Genomic DNA, 20,911 nt, shown 5'->3' with positions numbered 1-20,911 from the left:
TGAAATTGAATGATGGTACATCATCCTCTGGGAAATTGCACAACATACACATGCATCTGTGTGCTCTGGGTGGAGAAAGCCTACAGGCGCAGTCTCTCTGTCATATTTAGCTGCGATATGACGTTCAGGATTACACCTTGTCTCTCAGAAGGTGGAGGTGAAAACCGTCCTTCTTCCATTGCTAGCCTAATTAACCATCAAAGGCTCTGTGGATCTGCCCTGTCCTCTTATGTAGGCACTGCAGAATGGTGGCAGCAATTAGCGTAATTAGCATACTAACATAGTATACTTCAAAAATGCCCAAATGAGGCCTAGCTGCAGAGGTGAACAAAGGAGACAGAAAACCTCAACTAACCTTTGATATGCACTGTGTCAACATGAAGCCAGCTCAAACCTCTCACTATCAAGGGTTGTGACCTGTCATATCTGGGACTGTGTATTTACAGTAGTCATCCCTGCAGAGGGACCCCATTCAGAAGGTACAAGTATGTGGTTTGGCTGCGACCAAAAGTCTGGTCTCGCCACAGCTTCAAGGGAAACCTGCCGCTTTAATCAGGAACCACGGAGAGATTAACCAGAGAGACCCTTTAATTATGAACAGACAGGAAGATTACATGTTTTCACCCCTTTACCTTTTCTGTTGCAAAGCACTCTAGTTATGACCTCACACATACAGGAGATTGTTGGTAGGGACCCATGATTGGTTCATTCAGGTAGGCTTAGCCTACACCAATCAATGTGGCCCATTTGGCTTTCAAAGAGCGCTGATGCCCTCTCTTGGGCAGATCATCTGAAGACTTCACAAGGAGAACTCGGCATTGGACCCTGGCTGAAGGTTCTGTGCTCTAGCAACTTGAAGTATCTTTTGTGATAGATGGGATTACAATAATAGATATTAGACCAAATAATCGGATAGACTCAAAGAGTATGGTAAAGTGCTACTTTATTCACTGTTTAATAAAGAAGGGTCAAATAGCAAATATCGGGCTGATGCTTGCACACTGACAACCAATTTTCATTACATGGAGGTCTTATACCTCAATATTCATCATCTGTGACATCATTCTATGTGTTAAAATACAAAACCTAGCAAGGGAATGGATTGGTGATGGGAACATATCTACTTATAGAACATATAAGGATTGTCCTTCATTGGCTACTACTTGTCTGTAGCGTGTGCCTTGAACTACCTCTAAACAATTAATAGTTACTCACCGTAGTGACTAAAATACTCTTAGTCCATAGTCCCCTTTCCTCCATGCTGTATGGGCGTCCCTCGTGAGGGATGGGAAATGGAACCTTTTTCACCAGAAAAACCTTCTTCCCCTTTAAATTTATAGGCGAGCGGGGGCACGGCCCTGGGAGCATGCGCTCGCCTGATTCCACCCACCGGCGCCACTCCTCAGTCCCCATTGACGCATCGACAATATGCAACATTGCCTAATGACACCAGTATTATTAGGGGGAGGATGGTGGGACGTATGGACTACGCGTGTGTTAGTCACTACGGTCAGTAACTATTAATTACTCTTACGTCCCATCCCCTTTCCTTCATACTGTATGGGCGATTACAACTGAGTGTAGCCCTAGGGTGGAGAGGAGAGGAGACCCTCCTTAAGCAAACATTTTTCTCAATGGAGATGGAGGCCTTGGAAGCCTGATAACCTGGCCTTGCACCTCTGAAAGTGACAAAAAGGGCATCCGACTTGCAGAAATCCTTGGTCCTGTCCAAGTAATACTTCAGAGTGTGTCTGACATCGAGGCGATGCAACACTCTCTGAGGTTCACCCTTGGTATCGGAGAAGAAAGTAGATAGAACAATCCCTTTGTTAAGGTGGAAGGCGGATGAGACCTTAGGTAGGAAAGCAGGGTGTATCCGGAGGACCACCTTGTCCTTGTGAAAAGTGGTATAGGGATCTGAGGTGATGAGGGCCTAGATCTTGCTGACTGCGTGCTGAGGTGAGGCCCATGAGCAGAGCTGTATTTAGGGTTACCCACCTGATGTCAGCGGACGCCATTGGCTCAATGGTTTGTAGGCCAATGCGCCCAATACCACGTTGAGGTCCCAGGCTGGGTGAGGCCTCTTTATGGGCGGGTAGAGTCTGTGGAGGCCCACCAGGTGCCACTTGACCACCGGGTTAGAGGAGGAAAAGAGACCCTCCTCTGAATTTATTTAGGCACCTATGGCTGCCAGGTAAGTGCGGCATGTGTTGACTCGCACTCCGGAGTGCGCGAGGTGTGCCCAAAAGGAGAGGACATCATCCAAAGAGCACTTGAGAGGGTCGATCTCCTTAAAGCTGGCCCAATGACAGAATCTAGTCCATTTGCTCTTGTATTGGCTCCTGGTAGCTTTGCTTATGGCGCCCTGTATGATCTCCAGGTTAATCTGCGATAGGTTCAAGTGTCACAGAGTGACTTGGTAAGGAACCACACTGCGAGGGCTAGCTTGTGAGGAGCAGGTTGGAGGACCCTGCCACCCTGCTGCGTCAGGAGTGGAGCTGGGCCCAGAGGTAGTTGAATGCGAAGCCTGTCTGATAGGATAAGCAACTCGGTGAACCATGGTCTCACTGGCCAACAGGTAGCTATCAAAATGATGCTGAGGTGACACGATTGCTTTATCCTGCAGATCACCCTGTGGACCAGGAGGGGTGGGTGGGAAGGTGTATGCCCTCATGTAGTTCCAGTGTAGCTGAAAGGAATCGCCCAGGGAGCCGGGTCCCTACCCCTGCCAGGAGGCGAACTGCTGCCATTTCTTGTTGACGTGGGAGGCAAACAGATCCTCTTGGGGGTGCCCCCATCTGCAGAAGATTTCCTCCAGTACCAGGTCGTTCAATTGCCGCTTGTAATTGTCTGCCACCAGTGTGCTGAGTCTGTCCGACTCCAGGTTGGCTTCCCTCGGGAGGTGAACAGCCATGAGGTAGATGTTGTCCTCCAGGGCCCACTCTCACATGCTGATCACGAGGTTGCAAAGTGGAGGGGATCTGGTACCACCCTGCTTGTTCACATAATACATGCTGGTGGAGTTGTCCGTCTGGATAAGTACTCTCTTGCCCTCTATGAGAGGGAGGAAGGCTTTGAGGGCCAGCCATATGGCCTTCAACTCTAGCCAGTTGATGTGGGACTCCTGATCTTGCAAGGTCCAGACTCCATGGACGCTGTGGTTGTCCAGAGTGGCGCCCCAGCCCTCGAGGGAGGAGTCTGTTGTGACAGTGATCTGATGGAGAGGCTGCCGGAAGGGCTTGCCCCGCCGTAGGTCGGTCCGGGTGGAGAGACGTGGGAATGTCCACAGGCTCCGCTTGTGAGCCCCTCTCTTGAACCCAGGAAGCTGCGAAGTGAAGCTGCAGCCTCCTCATCCTGAGTCTTGCATGGGGGACGGCCAGAAAGACTGCAGCCATAATGCCCAGTAGGTGCTGGTACCACTAGGCCAAGGTCACAGTCCTAGAGAGGAAGTGAGTAGTAGCTCTCTTGATGGCCGTTATCTTGTCCTCTGAGGGAAACACCCTCTCGGAGGCGTTGTCCCAGATGAGGCCCATGAAGGTCAGCTTCTGCGTGGGTTGCAGCTGAGACTTCTTGAGATTGATAGTAAACCCCAGGTCGTGGAGTCTGTTCATAAGCACGGAGGAGGTATGAAGAACCACCTGCGGAGATGAGGCCCTGACGAGCCAGTCGTCGAGGTATGGGTAGATGTGGTGGTCCTGAGGAGAGCCGCCACCGCATTCATCATTCTGGTGAAAACCCTGGGGGCAAGTTAAGGCCAAAGGGTAGAACCTTGTACTGGAAATTGCAGCCCATGATCCTGAAGCACAGAAAGGACCAATGCGGCTGCCAAGTTGGGACGTGTAGATACGCGTCCTTCAGATCCGGGGAGCACACCCAGTCTCCCCTGTTCAGTGTCGCAATGAGAGCTGGCTTAACCATCTTGAATTTTTCTAGAGGTAGGGAGAGGTTGAGGGTGGAAAGGTCCAACACAACTCTCAGGCCAGCCTGGTTCTTCTTCTGTATGGTGAAAATCCTGGAATAGAAGCCCAATCCTCTCAGGGATGCTGGGACTTCTTCCACTGCCTGGCTCTCGACGAGCGACCGGACCTCAGCCAACAGAGTTGCTGTCCCAATCGGGAGAGGAGAGGAGAAGGGAGGAGAGGGAGGGACCGGTGGGTGGTACCCCGTGGAGACTACAGATAAGGTCCAGGGGTCTGAAAAGTTTTGGTGCCAAAATTGCACATGAGAGGCAAGCCTGCCCCCCACCGGAGACACTAAGACCTGGAGGGGCGTGGCATGCCTTTATTCCCTCTGAGGCTGCTGAGGAGGAGGGGGATTGGATAAACCCCTTGACCCCCCCCTTTTGTTTCCTTTGATGCTGACTCTGGGAACGGTCAGGTTGCCTGGACCTCCGTTCCTGGAAGCCTCGGAACACTCCAGACACCTGCCCCTTGTCGGAGCGTGGATTGGACTGGGTGTACGCCTTAGGCGTGGCCTTCATAAGAATAAAGACTTAGCGGTCTGTGAGCTGTTCTTTTTCTTATCTAATTCTTCATCCGTGGAGGAGTGGAAGAGGTCACTACCCTCGAATGGAAGGTCCAATATGCGATCCTAGACGTCCGGGTTGAACTTCGTCACCCGGAGCCAGGCCATCCTTCTCATGTCCGTGGTGATGCAGATGGCCCGGGCCAGAGGTATCAATATGGGCCACTGAGGACTCCATGATGCCGGATGCTACTAGCCTGGCTTCTCCTAGTCCCGCTTTGAAGCAAGCCTGGCTTTGGGGCGGGAGTTCTGGGAGGGCTTTGGTTAGCAGCTGCCAACATGGCATCAGCTTTGGCTTGATGCAGGGAGGCGTTGGAGTACAGATTTTTCCCATAAGCCTCCAATATCTTCTCCTCCCTGCCTAGCAGCGCAGAGGACGAGGTGGCTGAGGACGACTGGGGCTTATAATAGAATGACGCTGCAGCAATCACCAAGGCGTGCAGCTGAGGATGAGCCGAAAGCAAGAGCGTATCCCCTTCTAGCTGCCTGTACTTGGCGTTGAGGCGCCGATTGACAGGTTGGGCCGAGTGCGACTTCAGCCACCCCTTCTTGGCCAGGGCAACAACATCCTTCTGCATCGGGATCTCTGTCTTGGAGGGGGGCCTTAGCGTGAGGACTTCTGCCAGGACCTCCTCCTCGGGCTGAGGAAGGCCCAGGTATTCTGCCAGGGCCAGGGCCGCAAGGCGTTCATGGAAGGCCTTTGCTGACGATGGTGAGTTGGGGTCCTCCTCCTCGTCTGTGTCCATCTGAGTGCTCGGAGGATCCAGAACTGGTGGAGGGGTACTGGGTGCCGTGGGCTGCAGTGTGGGAACCGGAGCCTGTGGAACCGCCTGTACTGCCAGTGGCGTGGGGGCCGGAGCAGGAGCCGGCAAAGGAAGCGCGGGAAGCGCTGGGGCCTAAGGCACCAGAGCCATTGGAGGAATCATGGGATATATCCCATCCTGTCTTCGGAGGCTGAGGAGGTGGCAGGAAATATTGATGGAGTGGCCACGGGCTGCTGGGGCCATGGTGCACTCTGTCTGGGATGCAGGGGAAGCCTGCCCTGCACTGCTGATGGATACACTGTAGGCCATGTACCTGGTTGACCACAGTCCCACCTTGTGACTCGTTCCTGGACCAGCTCTGCTAGAGGATGTATCAGATGGGCTGCCATTTTGTCTGGAGCAGCAGCCATTTTGTGGAGCTGCTTGCCACGTGCCGAAGTCGTGGTGCCTGGCTTGCTGAAACCAGCCCCATCCAAGACGCTTGGTGTTGGATCGTAAGGCTTATCCCGCACCTCAGGCCGGGGCCTGGAAGGCGTAGAGCCCTCGGCAGAACTGCCGGTAGTGCCACGTGAAGGCGCCCCCTCGGACATGATGCCGGTACTAGGGCTTTGGCCCTCAGGAGTAACCCTGGAACAAGTACCTTGCGGCCCCGCAACACTGATACTGGAAGGACCTGGAGACCCCTCGGCCGCAAGGCTGGTAGCTGAACTAGCCTCGGTACGTGTGCTGGTACTAGAGCCTGACAGGCCCCTCACTGTCTGTTCTTCAGTGCCCGAGGTGTCAAGGAGTCACACGCTGAGCAACCTTCTCAGCCGTGGTCGTGGCCAAGGCAGTGGAGGCAAAGGGCATGGGCGTCTGATGTGGGGAAGGTTCCCTCGCAGGCTGGACACCTGCTGAAGCCCGTCGAAGTCGACATGCGCCGGGGAGGAGCGTGGCGTCGGAGGACCAAGTATCTAGAAGAAAAAAAAAAGACAAGATAGAACAATAACCGGGGAAGAGCGTGTGGTATTACATAGCCGTAGCCAAACCCAGGAGCACTAGTGAAATCGGCCCGTTCCCGTCAATGCGCAAAAGGGGACTGAGGAGTGGACCCGGTGGGCAGAGTCAGGCGAGTGCATGCTCCCAGGGCCGCACCCCGCGTGCCTCTAAATTTAAAGAGGTAGAAGGTTTTTCTGGTGAAACAGTTCCTTCTCCCGTCCCTCATGAGGGACGCCCATACAGTATGTAAGTAAGGGGACGGGATGTAAGAGTACATATAGTACTGGCTATAGTGGACATAACAACAGTGGATTGGCTCCTGCAACATTGTATGTTAGGTTGTCTCCTAACTTCACTGATTGGTTCGCATTCTAATCCAACCTTGGACTTTTGGCTCCTTAGCAGCACGTATGTGAAACAAAACCTAGGTGTTTGAATCCCGTCAGACTACTCCCCATTTTCCCAATTAGTCTGTCATCAGTAGGCCATTAGCCAAAGTCTTCCGTTTGTAGTTGACCTTGTTGCTGCTCACTGTCCTGGAACATTCAAGGGAGTGTGAGCACATCACTACCTTATCTTAAGGCTTTAATGAATAGCCTTTGTTTTCGACTTCTGAGTCACATGTGAAGAAATCACGAATTTGTCAATTTCAACCTTTCAATTACTGCTTTATTTATTTATGCAGGGTGCTGTTGCTCCTCTTGGCCTCTAGAAACTTGCTCACTCTATCTCACATGAAGTTTATACACTTTTACTTGACCAACAGTTTGTCTCTCACAGATATTTTCGTCTTCCTTCATTTATAAAGAATGTCCCACATTCAGAGCTTATCCATGTACTCCCTTTGTGCTTTGCGCTTATCCCCCAAAATAGCATCTTCACTCTGGGCCAACCTGAACACATCGTCCGGTTGGCTCACGTGGCTGTTTTCATGCGTCTCCTGATTCTTACAACCTTGGCCTGTCTCTGAGGTAGCTTAGTTAAAATCAACATGAGCCGTCGTCCATTTTCATAATATGGCCGTCCTTGCCATTTTATATATTCCTCTATATCAAGCTTCTATATGTTGTCTTTCTACCTTGCGTTACTGCGTATTTACAGTTATTGGTCAGTAAGTTACTTCATCTTTTTTAGATCCATGATTACCTAAGCTTTAGGTACGTTTTTTCGTGGTTTATTACACTGTCACACCCAACTCATGGAGTTCCTTTCCACACAATGAATGTGGCGCACAATAAAGCACTTTGGTTTTGATTCAGGTTCTATTGGGTGATGCCTCCAACCCATCTCGCACCCAACCCCAACAAGTACCCGGTGCCACAATGGAATAGGAAGCAGGCTGGTGTGTATGCAGAACATATTTATTAATTCATTTATTTAGGCAACTATCACAAATAGAATAACATCAGCCACCAATGTTGTGGCAACACAAGAACAAAATGACTTCCGTAAAGCACCAACACAAAAATATGCAGTCACAATTATTACCTTTTAAATCACCCACCAATACAGAAAAAACAGCAATACAACACACACAGTGATTCCAGATTTAATTACACTTTCTCCCAGCAACCCTCGCCCTCCAAACGTCAATTAAACTTGACTCCCCTGAATGGATGGCCAGTGGCAGGGAGTGGGAACACAATGAGGAAATTGGTTTTGGGGATATTTGATCACAGAAACAATATGGGAGGCAGAAAAGCAATGGGAAAATGTGTTTTTCCACAACTAACACACAGGGCTTTGGGTCTTTTATCAGAGCACAATGGGAAAATCGATTTTGGGATATTTGGCACAGCTGCAATGTGAAAGAATAGAAAGAAATGGGAAATGTGTTTTGCTACCCCTAACCATAGCACAACGGCTTTGGGGTTTTGGTAAGAACAGAATGGGAAAATCGTTTTTTGGGATATTTAGCACAGCTGCAATGTGAAAGAATAGAACAAAATGGGAAATTCGTTTTGCTACACCTGACAAAACACAGGACTTTGGGGTTTTGGTCAGAACAGAATGGGAAAGGTGGCAATCTCGTTTTTCACCTTGCATATGCAAAGGCACTGCCAGGCTTCACCCTTCTGATTTAAAATAAATGGGATCAATGGGGAATTTTGTTTTGCTCCCTGCGCCCACGTGGAATCAGGTTTTTTGGGATTCATTCTTTTGCCAAATCTTTGTGTATACCAGTTCAAAGCACACTGGGAAAAAGATTGTTGGTTTCGAATGCCAACAATTAGATCCTGTGATTTCAATAGCGGAATTAATTTTATTTATTTACTTTCATAAATATGCTAGGGATCTACAAAAACAAACAGGATATTTCCTATGGGGAAATAACTAAAAACAATGCTGGAAAAACATAGGGCCTATACAATCTATGGCTTTGTGATTATTCTACATACAGGAGAGGCCTGGAACTGGGCGTCAGGGAGCATCAGGGCACCACTGGGACAGCAAGGGGGTCAGTCAAGGGTCTCCTATCTTTCCTCCAAGTTCCAGTCAGCTTCTATGTCTCTTGGCTCCTGTCTCCAATAAGACTTAGGCCTCTCTGCTGGGATATTTCTCGCCAGATTTCGGCAGTAGGTTGGGTCTCGGAATTACTGGAAGATTTCCAGTTCTCATGCAAACCTGCTTATTTATAGGGCAAATGACAAGACTAACTTGTCATGATTCACACAATAGGGATTGGCTAGTCTTCACTAACCACCTCCCACCTGTGTGCTGATAGGACAAGGGGATGGGGAGGTGATTTGGGAAAGCTGTGGGAGGATAGAGCTTCATCATCTCACTTTGACAGGTGGGCTCGGCATGCTTTAGGACATAGAAATCTCACAACACGGCAAGTAGCCTAAATTTCCAAATCTTTACATGTGTGAATATATTTTTAAGAACTACATTTTAAGGCAAATCAGATGAGGCTAGTGTGGAGTCTGCACGTACTTCCTGAGCAGAGATACAGTTTTTCTTCATTTACTCAGGAGCCATATCAGTGAAAAATATTCCACTTTACAGTCGTCATATTAATTATTACTGGCATGCTTTTACCAACTTTTGCATCTCTTGGAATCAAGGGAAGGCCCACATCACATTTTCATTAATAACTTTAGTTGTGTTTATCCCACCAAATTCATTTTAGCATGTTTAGAAGGTGGCGATGGCCCCCTTTAATAAAAGCCTGGAGTGGCCACTGTGACATGTGTGCTGCCCCTTTTATGCAATAAAATGTATTTTTCCCATTTAATCAAACTGCAGTTTCATATCCTCTGTCTCTGGGCCCCCACCCTTGCTCCTTAAATTTTGTTTCTCTTCAGGCACGTCACCTAAGCAAAGCTGCCTGATAGCCACACTAATTGACTTTTTATGGGACTTGTGACCTGGAGGTCACGCCTGCTGCAGAGCAGACCGGACTTATCTGGTCTTCATTGCGTTTTCTAATCTTAAAATTCTTACTTTCTTGTATTTGTAAGGAAGGGCAATGATGGATGAAGACAACCAGGCCTGTCTTAGGAACAGGAGAGGAGAGGTCCTGGAGCTTAGTTTCACATTTGAAAAAATGACCATCCATGTACCATGCCGCAAATATCCTTCAAACTACCAGATAATTATAGCTTTACACAGCATCTTATAAGGCTTTCACATTTTCAACATGCATGAGTGTTGCTATGAAATTGTCCTTTGTATAATGCTGTTATTTGAGAACACCATGTTCACACTTTGAAAGTCTGGTCAGCATTTCTCTTAGCAGATTGTCAATCTGGATGAGGGAAAAACGAAAATGGCATTCTTTTATTTACTACACATGACATGCTGTGTTTCACTTTAGCTGCCTGGAGCACAATCCTGGTATGCCATTGAAGATACTGTGCATTGCAGTTTCTTTATATGTCAGTGCAGCTTTCCATCAGCCACAAGTCTTCCTTTTCCTTCCTGAAATGCGTTGCGCACATTTTAGCATTTTCGGATTTAGGCCCACTTTCTTTCCTTTATGATTTAGGTTCCATAGCCCTTATGTCGGACCGCATTTCTGTGCTGGCCTTATATTTCGGTGAGCACTCATAACTGACTCTGGCCTCTGTATTTCTGGCATCCAGGGGTTATATTTCACCCCACAATGTTACCTCAGTGCTTTAGTTACATTGTTACTTAATATTTTCATATTGTTTCAACATAGGTTCATATATCTTTTTCACAACACTACTTTGTCCTTGTCAGATTTCATCTTAACTTACGTCCATGATGTCCACAGATGCATACTGACATTTTGGCAGGCGATATCCGTCCATGTAGCTTTCTTCCATGCAACATACTTCCACACTTTCAGTGCGAGGGTACATTCTGTATGGCTGTCTGAGTGCATAATGTCGCTCATACACTTGATGCAGTATAGGAACAATGCAAGGGGTCCCAACTATGGCTTTTTTCAACTGTTCCAATATGACGGTGGTGAGGGGGTGGGAACTGGTAAGAAAATGTTTCCCTGCTCCTCTGCAGTACAGTCTGCCTTACAGCTTCTGCCAGCGAAGGAAGGCCAGGATTTCCAAGAGGGAAGCAAGATCCTTCCTCTAAACATCTCACAGGTAACAGAGGGAGATACTGAAACCAGAGGACACTCCAGCAGCTCCAGAACTGGTACCCAGCCAGCACACAGCATGCCCTACTAGGCTCTGCCGCAGGTTTCCTAATAGGAAGTGCCAGAGAGTCTCTAAACCAAACCAAGGATAAGTCTATTGCCAGGAACACTCTCCTAAGCTTTGGGCCATCCACCTTAAAGGACACAAGCCCAGTGAAGAAGCTAAGAGGAGTGCATCGACAAGCATCAACCAGCATCCGCCTTAAAGGTCATTTTTGACCCAGTCGAGCCCCTCAAGCTGCAACCGACTGTACCCCTGACTGTTGTCACGCCACAGTCGCCAACGTCATCCGAGACACCTCGAGCAGTGCTTCATAAATGTCAACCAGCATTGAGACAACGTTTCCTGACCCTGAGCCGCTGTGTAGGCCAGACTGCAGCGGTCCATCCAGCCTCGCTCGAATACCTACATTTCACCAAAAACAATTTCCCTGAATGAGAAATTTTTGAAGTATTTTTCTTCTAATTTGATTGGATAAGTGGTTACATTTTAAAACATAGATGGGGAAGGGTAAGGTTATAGGATAAGGTAGGGTTAGTGGGGGGTGCGGTGGGTCTCCCACTGCAGAATAAAAATGAAATTTGAAGAAAATAAATGTTGAAGATTTTACCATTAGGAGAACTGGATTCAGTGAAATCACATACATCCGCCTCGCTCACCGAACTGCCTGTCGCCTGATACCCACATCTGTCTCCCTTCTTGAACTCTGTCGCAGGAGCTGCAAAGCGCCCTGAAACCGACTCAACGCTGTTGGGCACCAAGAACCTCTACAAGCACAAGGTACATTGTGGTTCTGTCACGCTGGTCCTTCTCCGAAGGCCCCTAGTGACATTTTACAACCTATTGCTCCCCTTGTGTTGAAACAAAGTATCCTTGAACTATTGAGATTAATTACTTTACCGAGTACCCTCCTGTCAGTAGCCAGAGTGCATCCCTTTTCCTTCTTGAAACTGTCTGGCCTCTGCATTCCTTTACACAGTGGTTTGTATTTTGTAGTGTGCTAGAACGGTCTGTTCTGATAATAAGCAAGTAGATATTTTTTATACAACCTTTACTGGAGAGTCCCTTTTATAATTTGGTAATAATTGTATTTTCGCTGTGTTGCAACTAACCAACGATCCACGACCTTTCGTAGATAAGCCTGCCATCCGTCCACGTTACCAAAACTGGACAAGGAGGATCAAAATTGACCTGTGTTGCCAATCTGGTCAATCCACTTTGGTGTACTAGAGGTGTGAGGCAGATTGATGGTTTAGAAACAGATATTCATCCCTGGACCACTGGTGCCCCGGAAGTTGATTCATCACAGATGCCTCGTCTGACCTTTTTGTTAATGGACTTTCCATGTTTTTTTTGTACTGGCGTAAAACATGCCCTGGAAGGAAGCAAGTGCTATCATTTGATTTTCGAAGTTTTTTAGTTTAGTTTATTTATTTGTACTGCACGCCGAACCCTGGGGTAGCCGGGCGCCGGAAACTTAGAGATAGTTACAACATGGCAAAAATATACAATACAGACTATGATATAACAACAATAGGTGTAGGAGACCGGGTTACAAGGTTGTCAACAGAGACATGTGGAGAAGAAGTACATTAAGCAGCGTTTTTGTTGGAAAGCCAAGTTTTTGTTTTGGCTCTAAAAGTCCAAAATGAGGGTTCTGCTCCAAGGTTTGGTGGCATAGAGTTCCATAGTTTGGCAGCTAGGACTGGGAAGCTAGCGCCACCTGCTTTTTTTAGGGAGAATTTGGGAACGGAGAGGCAATGTGAGTATGGCGTTCTAGTTGGTCTAGTTGATGTGTGATTGTGGAACTTGTCTGCCAGGTATTTGGGTGTGTCATTGGAGCGGCATTTATGGACGATGACGAGGGATCTGAGAGTGATTCTGTCTCGTACAGGGAGCCAGTGAGCATCTTGTCTGATGCTGGAGATGTGGGCGTGTCGTGGGATACTGAGGGCGACCAGGAAGCGGGCATTGATGAGGGCGCCCTTGATCAGTGGCTGTTCAGAGGTGCTCAAGGGGGCTGTTTGGGTGATGTTCAAAATTTGGGCGGTGTACGCTTGATTGTGTGCGGGATGAGGGGAGTGTCTTTTGGCGAATGTCTTGGGGGTTATGAACCGAGAGCCGAGTCTCAGGTTTCTGTCTTTCAATGTGCATGGGTTCCAAGGAGTGGGCAGAGCAGCAAATCGGCGGATCCATTCTATGGGACTGAGGGCATCGTTAGGCGGGTCAATATGTTGGGCCTCCAAGAAACCCATAGTCGAGGTGTATGAGGGATGTTGGGTTGGGAGTGATTGTGGACGGGGTTTGTGGCGGGTGGTGTTGTGGTGGAGCAGGGCGAGTGTAGCCGTTAAGGTGAGAGTGGCTAAGTAGAGGTTTGCCATGGGTGGTCAGAGTGAGACCTGGATGTAGTTGGGTGAGGTTGACTTGAAGGCAATAGAGTAGTTTGAGGTGAAGCGGGAGCTGACTGGGTCGGGATAGGCAGGAAAGCAAGTAGTCAAGATCAGAATAAGGTACAATGGGCAGGCACGGTGGTCAGTAGACTAAGGCACAGTGGCTAGCAAGTAGGCACATTCAAAGGTGAGGCACATTGGTCAGTAGACTAAGGCACAGTGGCTAGCAAGTAGGCACATTCAAAGGTGAGGCACAGTGGTCAATAGACTAAGGCACAGTGGCTAGCAAGTAGGCACATTCAAAGGTGAGGCACAGTGGTCAATAGACTAAGGCACAGTGGCTAGCAGGTAGGCACATTCAAAGGTGAGGCAGAGTGGTCAATAGAGTAAGGCACAGTGGCTAGCAGGTAGGCACATTCAAAACTGAGGCGCAGTGGGAAAGGTACATGCTAAATGTCTTGTTTCATAGGCTAAAGCGCAGGTTGTGGAACATGATAGACTAGAAATAGATCTGAAGTGTAGGTCGCATATATTGAGTGTACATCTCACTGTTATTCGGCGCAGTAGGTTGTAAGCAAAAATCAAATATTAGAGCGCAACAGGCTAAATGCGTATTTCAAATGTTAAGGCATAATAGGCTAAAAGCGTAACTCAGATGTTAGGGTACAATGGCCTGGATGCATAGCTAAAATGAGTGCGCAGTGATCTAGGTACGGGACTCACGTGGGGCAGATTAAGGCAGATACACAGCTCAAGTAAAGGGTACAATAGGCTGGATGTGGCCTCTGATGCATGCACGTTAGGCTAGATACAAAGACTCAAGTGTTAAGGCACTGTTAACTAGATACACATCTGAAATAGTCCAGAGGGCAATGGACAGCATACCTGGCCCAGGCTCAGACAGCTCACAACCGGCTGAGGACAGGAACCTTGTACTCGGTGCCTTCGACACGAGTGCCGGCTTCCGCCTACCGGTGGAGAGGTGGGAGGGATCTGGCCGAGTGCCACCAGTCAGCAGCAGCTTGGTTGCAGTGCTATCCCGAAGTTTAGGGTAGTTCAGGGGTTGCGGTGAAGGATAGTAGATGACTGCAATGGTCCCGTTACAAGACAGCAGTAGGAAGGATATGAGGCGAAGTGTCCCGCGCCACACTGCCGGTGCGGACAGGTGCAGACAGGAAATGTACATTTTAGTACATTAATTATGGAATGACACAAGATGGTTATGTTCACATCTCCTGCAAACCAAGACAGTTTCATGCACCTTTGTGTATACCCAGTACACGCCTTTGCCGTGCATGCATTGTGTGTAGAACTCAGATACATCAAATACAGTGTGGGCACTACTGAGACACACAACACACACAAAGCCCACACCCTTTCCCTGTATTCATGTTTCACTGAGTTATTTGCTTGTTTCTTATGAACTCTGAATGCGGTTCAGTTGCAGCAAAAACAGCTCAGTCTTCCAATTTAAACTATCTTTGGTGCACTTATGTGGTACCCACAGTGCATTTCCCTGAGCTCATCGCTTTGCGGCCCACAAGAATACATCAACAAACCAAAACCTACTTCTCATGCAAGAAGCTGGGTGGTTCTGGGAGGCAGATCCATGAAGGCAGGATTTGGAGAGGCGGTAACAGTCAGCCTAAATTGGCAGAATGGTACTAAGGAGGCTACGTGCAGAAAAGCAGGGCACTTATGAGCCTAATGGGGGGAATGGGCACTGGATGTGAAGATGGATGGGGACCTGTGACGGCATGGTGGGGATGGGAGGGCACCCATGATCTGATAACACAGGTGGAACTGGGACATAATATGCAGACGAGGTCTCCAAGACGGAATTGACTGGTGGACTTGATGGTGGGGGTCAGGTTGATGATATGTGCATATGTGTGCCCAGAGATGGAAGTGTAATATAATTCATTGGTACGCCATACCACTAGTTCTTTTGCTTTTTACAGAGCATACCTTTAGTTCAAAGGCTCAAGAAACATGTCCTTGATGCTTTTTCTTTCTCCCGAGCCAAATATATAATCCATTCAGGCCTTGCCTTCAAGCACTGCCAGTTTCCCTAGTCACAGATATGCAGACACACACAGTATCCATGGCTCTGCAGGTCATTAAGTGCTCAGGTTGCAAACACATTTCTTTTATCAGTGGCAGACCCTTTCATATACATGATGGAACATTTCCATCTCAAAGAGCTAGCAAAGCACAAGTTACCTTATCTGTGATAGTTAAAATGAGCAACACAAACCGCCAATTTAAAGATTTGTTTATAGCCATGATGTCTACTATCTTGACATGCAAAAAATAAAGTTGCTTTAAGTCACTAATCAAGCGTTTTCAACATCATGAATAACAACGAGCTGGAATTGTTTGACAAAGAATCTGCATGTCTATCTTTGTTTATTACACAACTTATTTTATTACATGTCTTAAATCATTGAAGGTCCAGTGGGGTTAACTAGATTGTTCAGGTTGACATTACTTTGCATTCTGGGACTTATAGTTTGCCATTCAGGATGTCAACATTAAAGCCACAATGATATTCTTTTGGTTTACCATGTTGCTATACAGATTTACATGTTGTCATGTGGCTTTATTATGCAATTTGTGTTTTTTGTAAGTAAACTTTATAAGACTTCATTACTGTAGACCTTGAAATCCAACAATTTGAGCCAAGGTTTGTGATCCTGGTCACCACCGCACCACTTTGCCCTCCTGATAGCCCCCCCCACCCCCACCAACTGCCCGATCCCCCCACTCCCACCAACTGCCCGACCCTCCCACTTCCTCCTTTTTGAATGCAGCCAGAGTACCACTAGCTCCTTTTTTGTACTTCCACCACTGTATGTGACACGCAAGACATATGTTTCTGGTGTTTTGTGGCACATTCGACTGCTACTGAAAAAGCAGGAACACCCTCCTGCATACTTTAGCAGCGGTAGTCCACCAACTGTTGAAATAATGATAAAGGTGTGCTGCTTAATTGAATTGCAGGCATATGCACAAATCCAGGAATTCCACAGGAATCCATGTTATCGAATTATTCTGGGACCCACTTTGAAAAATACAATTCAACAGCCTAGATTTGTCACATATATTTGTGTGTATTTATGAATCTACAGTTGTTTCCTGGATGTTGAGTCCAAGAAAGAACATCCTCTAACATACATGCCAACATTACCCATAACATTCGGGAGACACTAATCCAGTCCTGATTTTAACTTTGTTTTCTAGGACTTGTAGTCCTGTATTTCCCCATTATAAACCCGGGAATACACGTCCCAGAATGCAAACTTAAAACCAGGACTGGCCTAGTGTCTCTTAATAGAATTAATTATTTTGGCATGTATGCACTAAAGTCCCCAGGCTTGTCACTTTCTAACTATGTGCTAGGATAGGCTTTTGCCAAAACACATTTACTTTCTGCCAAATATAGTATAGTGGTGGTTTGTCCTTTTTTTCTTGTCATGGCTTCGATGGTTTGTAAATAAAATATGCATGTGCTTCTTGAAATGCATTGTGGGTATGTAGCAATAAATCAGAAGCGATGTTTGGAATTTAGATTTAATACCAAAACTAAGATCCCAGTACTTGGGAACTCCCTTCGCCTGCACACTGTCAAAGGCCTAATAACAGCCAAAACATTAGTATACAAATCTTCAGATATGGAATATGAAAAAAAACATAGAAGTCATCTCAACAAGGTAAATGTACAAGACAAACGTTAAAATTACATTTTTTTTTCAGAGAAAACCCTGTTTTCTTCACAGGTTCTGATTTATTAGGAAGCCCAAAGCGTTTCGACACTCTTCATCAGGGGCATTTTCCTGTGAAGTTAACTGCAATTGAACAAAGTGAATTCATTCAATTAATCATTTCAACATATTACACACAAATGTTTTGAGGATCACCTTAAGCCTGACAAATCACATTTTATAATGAAAAATCCAGAAATCCTCTGGTGATGTGCTAATTTTAAAAACAATAGAGCGAGAAATCCTCTGGTCGTGAGTCAGTTAGTATAGTATCTGTATTCCATTGAAATGACCATGAGTCTGTCAAAGGGAGGTAGAAAAAGGCAGATTCACCTCTCTAACTCTTACTCAAAAAGAACATAGACCCCAGATCTAATGATCTGGTTCCAAAAACTGGTTAGATAGGTAAAACATAGTTCCTTAATACTCTACATAGGTTTTCCACTATAACATTCTGTTATTTGTACAAAAGTGTCCGGTTTCATTCTGGCAAATCTTGTAGAAAATATTTAGATCGCTAGTTTTCTACATGTTTTGCATGCTGAGAGAGGCATACTGTGCGCTTTTTTTTAGCTCTGGTCATGCCCCAGCTTTCTCCTCTGCGTCTCTCTTTCTCTATCTCAAGCTTGAAGATTCTTATGCCATTCACCACCGCCTCTATTACTCTTCTGACCACACTCAGCTTTGTCTTAAGACTTAAGACTTGGACATCGTATGCCACCCTGACAGGATGTCTGTTGGTGATTGATTGTTGGGAGGCAAAACATTGTTTATGTATAAATGCCTCCAAGACTTTGTATTCCTGCAAGCTTGAATGCTTGTCTACTTGGGATCTAGGTTCCGCCGCTGGATCACAGTACTTTAGAGCCTGTGAGTACTCGCTGATACCTCACGTGGCCTAAATCATGACGAATTGTTCTGCTCACCTAAAACTTCTAAAACATGTTTTCTCTATTACTGACTTTTGCTCATGAAGTTCAGGCTGTACTGGTTCTGGCGATTCTCCAGGGAGACGACGGGAACAAAATGGACCTGGATCTTTGCAAGACTTTAAATACCCACCTTCAGCAACTGCAGAATACATCTCCACGTGTACGTTTGAGGCGCAGTCATCGGTGCAACTCTCACTTAATCGCCAGTTAGGTTGCTTTGCATTCCATACTGCGCAGTATATGAGTGGCTGGCGCTGTTCATTCAGGAGATTTTACGGTACCTCTCAATGTGCACCCTTCGGCCACTGTCTGTTCCCGTGATGCACGTTCTAAAGTTCAAGAGACAGAGAATCGGTGATGCGCCCTTTCCCGCCTAAGAGGACAATCTGTTACACGCCATGCTCTTCGCCTCCCACGTGTATCCTCTCTTTCGCCAACAGTACTGCGCTATGGTCTGAAAACACCACGCCCCAACTCTGGCTTCCGCGCTTTGGAAAGCAGTTCGCTGCCCTTGAGCTAGTTTCGCACTATAAACGTACACCCCATGTCCCTAGACCACCCGTACACGTTATATGGTTCGTGAAAAGCATGCATACAAGATTTACACCTGCCTTTTTTATGCATGATTTTTACAAACCTCTAGGAACAAAATGATCACATGAATATTCAAAGGGTGCTGAGACAATCAGTTAGCTGGAACAACGGGCGAGAATACACATTCTCTGCACGCTGTTTCTAGCCACGAGTGGTTTTCGAATGTGGGGAGGCAACAGAGAGCCTCTCCCTGATGTCTCTCCCACCCCCTCAAAATAAACCAAACTCTTTCCCCAAACCCTGCCTCCCCACTTACCTGCTGGACCGGAGCTTTGTTCTCCGCTCAATGTGCTCCTCCTGTTCCCAGCAGCTGCCATAGAAATGGAAAAGGGACTTGGGGCCTCCTCACGAGTTGACCGGTGCGGTAAAAATACAATGCTTATACCGTAACTGCCTCATTACCACACTGCCCAACTATGAGTTGGGTGGAAAGTTGAAGGATTCACGTCCAGCTCTGAGCTGGAGGTAAACCTGACTTCCTGTCCATTTTCGGCACAATTACCGTAATGGAATTACCACTGCAGTAATTGTGCCAAAAATACCCCATTGACTCCGAATGACTCAAGAAAGATGGGGACTTACACCCGCACCGCCACTTGTAATCTGGCGGTGATACCGCTGGACCAGGTGGCGGTAATGGTAATTGCATTGCACGTATTCTGGCAGATTTTCTGTCATAATACCACCCTACTCATGATGAGTTCCTTAGTCCCTTTTCCCTGATTTGGCGGCCATCTTGTTCTGTTATTATTTTCTCAGGAGACTGGCGTCGCTTGCGCAGCCAATCTCCCAAAGAAAATAAAAGAAGCCATTTGTACCAAGAGGAGGGGGGTGCCAGACGTGGCCTTTAACGACCCAGAGCCCTCGCCTACCGGGGCCTGGGCTAGCGGACCGTTTAAGGCCATGTCTGCCCCCCCACAGCAGGAGTGAAAGCCATATTTCACCAGATTGTGGTAATTCACCAAACCAATAGATATGTTGTGATAACAGAAGAAGGGTGGGATATCCTTCGCCCAACTCACATGTATCCATGTTGACCTGTCATAGTGTACAAAAATCTTTTTTATTTACACAAACAATACAGTTTATGTGGGCTGGGAATCCCAAGCTGGAAATCCCATACTCTACCGCCAAGGGTGCTAAGGCTATTATCCCCCATGAGCAGGCATGAAGAAACTGGATTCCTTGCTTTTACGGAGAAAACAAAGAAGGTATCGTGTGCGGTGCCTCTTTGTTATGGAGACACAGCACCGCACACAGAGGAAAGCTAGAGGAAGGACAGGCAAGGCTGCGCAATGAGGGAATCAACTGAAGGGTGTGCCGTTGACTGGCCGGAAGACAGGAGTAGTATGGCGACCATGCAGGGTGTAGTCGATTGAGGCCCCCAGGCCAAGGGTCACACATGAAGGGGACTGGGAGAGTAAAGTGCTAAACGCGGTGATGAGAGGCAAAGGTGGCAGAGGATCCTGAGAGAAGCTGTAGCAGAGGGCACAGCAAGGAATGCTAGCTGCACCCAGGCACTGGAAAGCAGATATTCCTACCAACTGTCAGCTAACAGTGCCTGGAATTCTTGCATTGCATCCGGATTGTCTGAGGCACATCCAACACTCCATAAAGGGTGCTAATTGCCTCTGGTTCATCCACTACTGAAGATTCTTGGCACTCCTGGTTCAAGTACTTCTCAAGATCTTCAGCTTCATTAGTCCAAGTGCTGCTCAGCTTTCACAGCTCTTCTCAGGCGTAAGAGTGCTCCTGAACACTTCTCAGGTTCAAGCACTCTCCCCACTTTTTGACACATATTGAAAGGTTCCCTTAGGAGCCTCTCAAACCATGTTCTTCCTAACTCTAATCGACGACTCTTGAATTGTCTTGTGTGTGTCATTTACATTGAGCTGGCCCCGCCCTTATTTCATTCCCCTCCCTTTTTTTAAGCCCCTCCTCTGGATAGGTGATCTCCTGTCTCTCTTTGCAAACTCTCACATGATTGGACTCTTTTGAATGAATCGTTCTCTGTCCACTTGTCGGTGAATACATTATCAGAGGTATTATAAATATTTCCTGCCATCTTGTTGCTTTTCTCATAGCTTTTTTCCTCGTGCATCTCATGTGTCTCTAGTGTCTTCTGAATACCGGTGGGTATCCACGGCCAGCAGTCTTCGGTAGAGTGTTGAACACAGCGGTTCGGCTGGCAAGTCTGGAAGACCCGGGTCACTTTGTCACAATAGATAAGAAGGCCAACCACATGCATAGTTCCCCAGGAGTTAGCTAGGTCAAGTGTCACACTGAATTCCTGCAAACCCTGTTTGCTTTCATTTGCCCACCTTAGTACTTGTTGGG

At 47.2% G+C, this 20,911-nt stretch overlaps 1 protein-coding gene across 7 annotated transcripts in view; it reads left to right on the top strand.

Moving 5' to 3' along the window:
* The window catches only part of CACNA1E (calcium voltage-gated channel subunit alpha1 E), a 3,100,882-nt gene that overhangs the window by 2,481,527 nt on the left and 598,444 nt on the right, over positions 1-20,911 (top strand). The window lies entirely within an intron of this gene.

Source organism: Ambystoma mexicanum, chromosome 1q (genome assembly GCF_040938575.1).
Source record: "Ambystoma mexicanum isolate Mex_15411 chromosome 1q, UKY_AmexF1_1, whole genome shotgun sequence".
In the NCBI taxonomy this organism is placed as follows: Eukaryota; Metazoa; Chordata; class Amphibia; order Caudata; family Ambystomatidae; genus Ambystoma; species Ambystoma mexicanum.
This window is presented reverse-complemented; position numbering and strand designations above follow the sequence as displayed.